This window comes from Coregonus lavaretus, assembly GCF_964263955.1.
Source record: "Coregonus lavaretus genome assembly, chromosome: 18".
In the NCBI taxonomy this organism is placed as follows: domain Eukaryota; kingdom Metazoa; phylum Chordata; class Actinopteri; order Salmoniformes; family Salmonidae; genus Coregonus; species Coregonus lavaretus.
Window position 1 is genome coordinate 8,675,447 of NC_140005.1, and position 7,511 is coordinate 8,682,957.

General features: G+C 42.1%; 1 long non-coding RNA gene across 3 annotated transcripts; it reads right to left on the minus strand.

Annotated features, from left to right (window-relative positions):
* Positions 1 to 1,979: 1,979 nt before the first annotated feature.
* On the minus strand, positions 1,980 to 3,719 carry LOC311145377. Of its 3 annotated transcripts, none has more exons than XR_014614581.1 (4): positions 3,477 to 3,719; positions 2,970 to 3,217; positions 2,315 to 2,761; positions 1,980 to 2,118 (listed from the first exon to the last, which is right to left on the minus strand). It is a non-coding gene; the product is annotated as an uncharacterized lncRNA (long non-coding RNA). The 3 variants fall into 3 exon arrangements; XR_014614582.1 differs by lacking the exon at positions 3,477 to 3,719 and having other exon boundaries at positions 2,315 to 2,386; positions 2,603 to 2,761; positions 2,970 to 3,414; XR_014614583.1 differs by lacking the exon at positions 3,477 to 3,719 and having other exon boundaries at positions 2,970 to 3,414.
* Positions 3,720 to 7,511: the final 3,792 nt, after the last annotated feature.

The following is a 7,511-nucleotide window of genomic DNA, read 5'->3' on the forward strand; positions in this document are numbered from 1 at the left end:
CTAGACAACCAGGTGAGGGGGGCTCCTAACTAATCAATAAAGACCTAGACAACCAGGTGAGGGGGGCTCCTAACTAATCAATAAAGACCTAGACAACCAGGTGAGGGGAGCTCCTAACTAATGAATAAAGACCTAGACAACCAGGTGAGGGGGGCTCCTAACTAATCAATAAAGTCCTAGACAACCAGGTGAGGGGAGCTCCTAACTAATCAATGACCCTTAAGTGATCAATCAAGTACAAGGGAGGAGCGAGAACCTGCAGACATACTGCCCTCCAGGAATTTAGTTTGAGACCCATGCACTAACCATAGGGTGGTCCCTGCTAGACAAAGGAAGACATCCATCCCTGATCATTAAAAACAAAATCACGAATTTGCAATGCACTTAAATCAATGTACCCTACTATAATAATCTTGCAATAACATTCATTATGCATGGTCTTTGAAAAGTGCCATAATGTGACTTCAACCACTAGTCATGTACTCTACCTTGGCAAATAAAGGTGCAGTTCAGGTATGAATGTCTGTGAGACATTTAGTCATATCCAATACCAGGAGTATCAAACTCCAGTCTTTGAATGATGCTGTGTCTGCATGTATGTGTTACAATTATACACTTCAACAGTGTTTACTGTGGGCCCCGCGTAGCTCAGTTGGTAGAGCATGACGCTTGCAACGCCAGGGTTGTGGGTTCGTTTCCCACGGGGGGCCAGTATGAAAATGTATGCACTCACTAACTGTAAGTCGCTCTGGATAAGAGTGTCTGCTAAATGACTAAAATGTAAAATGTTTACCAATCCTGGTCCTGGGACATCAATGGTTAAATCAAATCAAATTTTATTGGCCACATGCGCCAAATACAACAGGTGCAGACATTACAGTGAAATGCTTACTTTGAGCCCTTAACCAACAGTGCATTTATTTTTTATAAAAAAGTAAAATAAAACAAAAAAGTGTTGAGAAAAAAAGAGCAGAAGTACAATAAAATAACAGTAGGGAGGCTATATATACACAGGGGGGTACCGGTGCAGAGTCAATGTGCGGGGGCACCGGCTAGTGGAGGTAGTTGAAGTAATATGTACATGTAGGTAGAGTTAAAGTGACTGCATAAATAATTAACAGAGTAGCAGCAGCGTAAAATTATGGGGTGGGGGGCAGTGCAAATAGTCCGGGTAGCCATGATTAGCTGTTCAGGAGTCTTATGGCTTGGGGGTAGCTGTTGAGAAGTATTTTGGACCTAGACTTGGCACTCCGGTACCGCTTGCCGTGCGGTAGCAGAGAGAACAGTCTATGACTAGGGTGGCTGGAGTCTTTGACATTTTGAGGGCCTTCCTCTGACACCGCCTGGTATAGAGGTCCTGGATGGCAGGAAGCTTGGCCCCAGTGATGTACTGGACCGTACGCACTACCCTCTGTAGTGCCTTGCGGTCGGAGGCCAAGCAGTTGCCATACCAGGCGGTGATGCAACCAGTCAGGATGCTCTCGATGGTGCAACTATGCAATAGACTAGAAACATGATTTAACTAGTTTAAAAGGCTGATTTGTAATTCATATACAGAAACAGAATTTAGAAAAACAGTACACTACACTTCTTATGCATCATGTAAATACTCTAAAACCGGTTTCTCTCTATCTAATTTCCTTCATCTGCATTGATCTGAGGACACAGGATATGTGTAGTATTTCATCAAATGAGAGACTTATTTTCAACCAGTAGAGAATGTGAACCGCTTTATTGATAGAAGTTAATTATCCAAGTGTTATAAATATATAATACATGCATTATAAATATTATAATATTATAATTTAAATACAAGTTCAATCTGTACTTCAGTGCACATCTGGTGTGCATTATAAAAACAGAGTAAGAAAGAGGAGGTGGGTAGAGAGGTGTGAGAACGAGTGTAAAAGACAGAAAGGGAAAGTGGTAAGAATGGAGGAGCAGGGAAGACAGCATATGATTAATGAATTATAGTGCTACTAAACTTAATATTCTCTCAATTCATCACAATTAAATAAATGTCTCTTAACCAGCCTTGGACCCCCAGTTGGCCCAAGAGCGGTTGAGGTGGCGATGACAGGACTGGGGGTTGGCATCCTCTTTCACATCAAAACACACCTGCAGACGAGAGACAGCATGATTAAGCCTTGTGTTCTTTTATTCTAACACTGTCCGTCATCATAATCATCAGGAGGTGAAATGCAAAATTCACCCTGGATCATTAACTCTGGGACTACTACAGCTCTATCTGTATTTCAATGTAAAGCATCTCTTTAATAATACTTCCTGTTGACCCGAACAAGTGACCTCTCACCTCTGATCATGCTGTGCCCTATATGTAGCCAGTTCAGATGCGGGAGGGGTTCACCGACACAGCTGATATAACCTAGAGGATTTAGGGAGAAGACGGATGAAGTGAAGGAGAGAGACTGTTATGGAGAAAATAAGGTAGTTAAAGAGACAGTGTTCAACAGGAATCTCTGTGCCTCACCTGGTGTCCACACTAAGTGGCTGCAGAGTACTTTATACTGAAAAACATGCAGACACACGAGGACAAACAATATAGCGTAGTTATATAAATAGAAATAATGAAGTGTCTTACTATTCGCCATGGTTGGTCCTCTTGCCTATTCTTTGAAGGTGGAAGGAGCCACAGTTATACACCTGAGCCTGCTTACTGCACATGACAATCCATCAACCAGATTGATACACGAGTGTGTAGGTGTGGGTTATATCACCCTTACCTGAACAGCACCCTCACCTGAGAAGTAGAAATCAAAAAGGGAAAGAAACTGGGAATTGAATAACTACAGTTGACATAGCTAAGTAAATGGAAGAATACTCTTATTGCCATGTGGATGGCTCTTAAAAGAGCATTTGGTTGTGCATAGTGTAGTCTATGGTGTTGTCAGGGAACTGCACCCTCTTCGAAAGAAGTAGGAGGGAAAGATCTCCCGCACACGGATTACCTCCCGCGCTGCGTTGTTGGCCCCCATCCTTGAAACATCCTGCAGAGCAGCAGACCTCTCCTCTGGCACATGGCGGCGAGCTGCAGGTTCCCTCCTGGTCCATGAAGTTATGCAGGACACAGGTAGCCTTCACACGCCTGAATTCCACCCAGGAGGCAGTCCCAGATGGCCCTGGTCACCCAACCTTGCAGTGCCCTACACAGTAACGGTAGGCAATAGTTTTAAAGGAATCTCCAGTTACAAGGTATCTGTAGGAATATGGAAGATAATGTCATTATTAGACTTTTACATTACCAGGTCATTGTGGATTACTAAAGTATAATATCCCTAATAACAAATCATGATAACATTGGATAGATAGATGCATGTGTAGCATGTGACAACAGCAGGATCATATCAAGGATAGCATCACAAATGAATACATAAATATAACTTGAAGCTTGATGATGAGTTGATCATGTTTAAACAGCTGTGTAGCACTATAAGGCAAAAAACAACAATGTGCACCCCTTTGAGTCCCCAGGACCAGGACTGAGAACCACTGCTCTTCATTGGGACCTCTTCATCTGCAGACAGGCTTTCACAGCTCTCTGTATCTGAGGACAGAAAACCTCACAAGAAATTGACTTCATTATACTCAAATTACACAGCACTGAATATTATGTTACTATTATCTCCGTCCTCACTTCTATGGACTGGAACTATACAAAAGTACCTGCCCTATCCAGAACACCCTACTCTCTCACTTTGACAGTTGCGGCTGCTATCCTTTCACCCTCCTCCATGGCAGTTAGCTAGCTAACGTTACCTACAAATGCATTTGAAGTTTGTTTTTTACAATGATAATTACATCAAGATAGCTAGCTAATAAAGTTAGGTAGCTGGTGGTATTTAATTCACTTAGCTAGCTAGCTATATAGTATGTCAAGTTGGCTAGATAGCTAGCTAGCTAACGTTACGTTAGCAGCTCATTTGAGTTAGCCTGCACTGTAGCTAGTTAGCAAGGGTCCACTTTTTCCAAAAAAGTCACTCCTACTGTCACAGACTCATTTTTATCCTGACCCTCTGTGCCAGCCTCTGGCTCCGAGCACTTCACCACACCTACCACCTCCGATACTTCACCCTCATTCACTTCCATTTCTCCTCCTGTCTTCAGCTCACTTTGCTTACATTTCCTACCATTCTTCTTTATCAAACCTTCTCGCTTTTCCCCGCCATTTCCCCCCCGACTCAAGCTTACAATCTTCCTCCCTCTCTCTCTTAGACCTCCTCTGCCGCTTTTTCCTTCCATTCCTCCTCCGCCATCCAAGTATACGTCTCCTTATCCCACAGCTGTCTGTTAGACATCGTGTTTCCTCTCCACCTTCAGCCACCAACTAGTTAGCCCGGCGTGCGCGGTGTAAAACGTGCAATGAATTATTGAACTGGGAACAGTTTCACGCTGTGAGAAATTGTACACGATATGACGTCACAATACAATACGATTGGGGACTATTTCAGGTTGGGAGGGTTTTACATGACACAGGGGCGGGGCGAGGCTGATGATTGGAGTATTCATTGCAGTGCGTTATGCAGTGTAGGCAACATCCAATGAAATCTATGCCCAGCTGTAGAGGTGGAGCCTTCCGAAAAGATCTGGTGAATAAAGTCCACTTCCACTGAGTAGGAGTTTAAAATTGCATCATTAGGCGACTGAACTTTGACAGAAGAAGGCAGAGTTAGTCTCTCAATTTCAAAAGAAATATGAATATACTTGGGTTTCTTCTTCTATTGCTAGGTATCACCACAGGTAACCTATTCATTATATTGTGTGGAGGAATCACTTTTGATTTTGGACATTTACTCTAGAAATAATAATTCGTGCACATAACACGGGTAATTGGAAAAGTTTTGACTTTAGGCAGCAAATTACTTATTGACTCAATTTGTACATTAATGTCAAATGACTGTCAGTGAAATGCTAAATGTGATCTTTGTCCTCTCTCATTATTAATTATTAATTATTATTAATTAATATGCCATTTAGCAGACGCTTTTATCCAAAGCGACTTACAGTCATGCGTGCATACATTTTTGTGTATGGGTGGTCCCGGGGATCGAACCCACTACCTTGGCGTTACAAGCGCCGTGCTCTACCAGCTGAGCTACAGAGGACCACTCTCTCATTAGGAATCAGGGGGGAATCTTCAGTGGACCAGTATGGGTTGAAGGGGGGTTCAATATGTCTGGCTGTTCCAGAACCTCCTGAGATGATCAAAGGACTTAAATGGATGAGGAACAGTGATGTAATAGTTGGAGTCAAAGAGACCTCTCCTAAATACAAGGAGAAGGTGGACTATAACAACGCAAACCATTCTCTGTGCATTAAGAATCTGTTGAACACAGACAGTGGAATTTACAAGGCAAACTACCGGGAAAAATGGAATGAATCAACTACTACATATAGACTATTAGTGCAGGGTGAGTTTTCTAAGGTTTCAGTTCTGGTAATTTGCCGTACATTTAATGTGTCTGATTAGGTTCAATAATGCATGTAGGCCTAATCAAGTTTTTGTGCTGGTAGTCATCTTTTTGTATATTTAATACAATTATAGTCTCTAGACCACTCATGGATGTAGGGATCTCTTTCCCAACTCCATTGGTTCTTGTAGATCATGTTCCCAAACCAGTTATGGATGTCACGTCTCTCTTCAACACAAGTGTGGGACTCTGTGACGTCACAGTGAACTGTTCAGTTAAAGATGGCTGGATGTTGTCTGTCTGTGGCGGGGGTCAGTGTACACTGTCACAACAGTTACTGTCTCTGTCTGGGGTCAACATCAACATCTCCAATGGCAACGGGACTATCCAATGCACCACCAGCAACCACGTCAGCTCACAGACCATCTCTCAACCCATGGAGGACTGTAAGTACCATTTAGCCGTCACCTTCACTGCATACCTCTATCACTGTTTAATAACCTACTAATAATATAATATGAATAAAAGTTAAATTTATCGGCATTAAAAATAAAATATGACCAAAGGTTTGATATCATGATTGTAATTCTTCTCTAGTTAAGATTGGAATAATTCTGCCTGTATGAAACTATTATCTTATGAACATCTTTCTTCATCTGTGTGTGTGTGTGTGTGTGTGTGTGTGTGTGTGTGTGTGTGTGTGTGTGTGTGTGTGTGTGTTTGTGTGTGTGTGAACAGGTAGTGGTGAGGATGGGAAAGCCTCAGTGTTACCAGTTATCACCATTGTGGGTAGTGTTATTTGTGTATTATTAAGCTTAGTTGCTGTACTTGGTGTTGGATACATCATACATGCCAGAAAATGGCAAATCCCTAAAGAACAACATTCACTAGAAGAGGTACCTGCTCTTTCATTAATTAATCTATGCATTATATAAGTCAATAGTTTTAAAGAACGATAATTTGAATAATTTAAATGTTCTAATGTTTCATCTCCAAACAGGACATTGTTCCAAGAGTTTACAACTCAGTGAACACTTCACCAGGGAGAGAGGCCAGAACCACAGCACTCTCCTGGCCAGAACCACAGCACTCTCCTGTCCAGAACCACAGCACTCTCCTGGCCAGAACCACAGCACTCTCCTGGCCAGAACCACAGCACTCTCCTGGCCAGAACCACAGCACTCTCCTGGCCAGAACCACAGCACTCTCCTGGCCAGAACCACAGCACTCTCCTGGCCAGAACCACAGCACTCTCCACCAGGTGGACCTCTGAGGTGACATCATACAGTTCAAAACATTACATAGAAACTGTGGGACTGTTGCACCACCCAGTGGACAATAATCAAATAATCAAATCATATCAAATACAACAGGTGCAGACATTACAGTGAAATGCTTACTTACAGCCCTTAACCAACAGTGCATTTATTTTTAATAAAAAAGTAAAATAAAACAACAACAAAAAAGAGTTGAGAAAAAAAGAGCAGAAGTAAAATAAAATAACATTAGGGAGGCTATATATACAAGGGGGTACCGGTGCAGAGTCAATGTGCGGGGGAACCGGCTAGTTGAGGTAGTTGAAGTAATATGTACAAATAATAATAACTTGGCAACCGCCAAACCACAGTTGAGCAGTTGTTGCTCCTAGATATTTCCATTTCACAATAACAGCACTTACAGTTGACTGGGGCAGATCTAGTACGGCAAAACATTTGACGAACTGACTCGTTGGAAAGTTGGTATCCTATGACGGTGCCACGTTGAAAGTCACTGAGCTCTTCAGTAAGGCCATTCTACTGCCAATGTTTGTCTATGAAGATTGCATGGCTGTGTGCTCAATTTTATACACCTGTCACGGTGTTGCTGAAATAGCTGAATCCACTAATTTGAAGGGGTGTCCATATACTTTTGTATATATAGTGTATTAGTTACCATGCCCTGTATTGTTGGAACATTTTTTTTATTTTTTATTTTATTTCACCTTTATTTAACCAGGTAAGCCAGTTGAGAACAAGTTCTCATTTACAACTGCGACCTGGCCAAGATAAAGCAAAGCAGTGCGATAAAAACAACAACACAGAG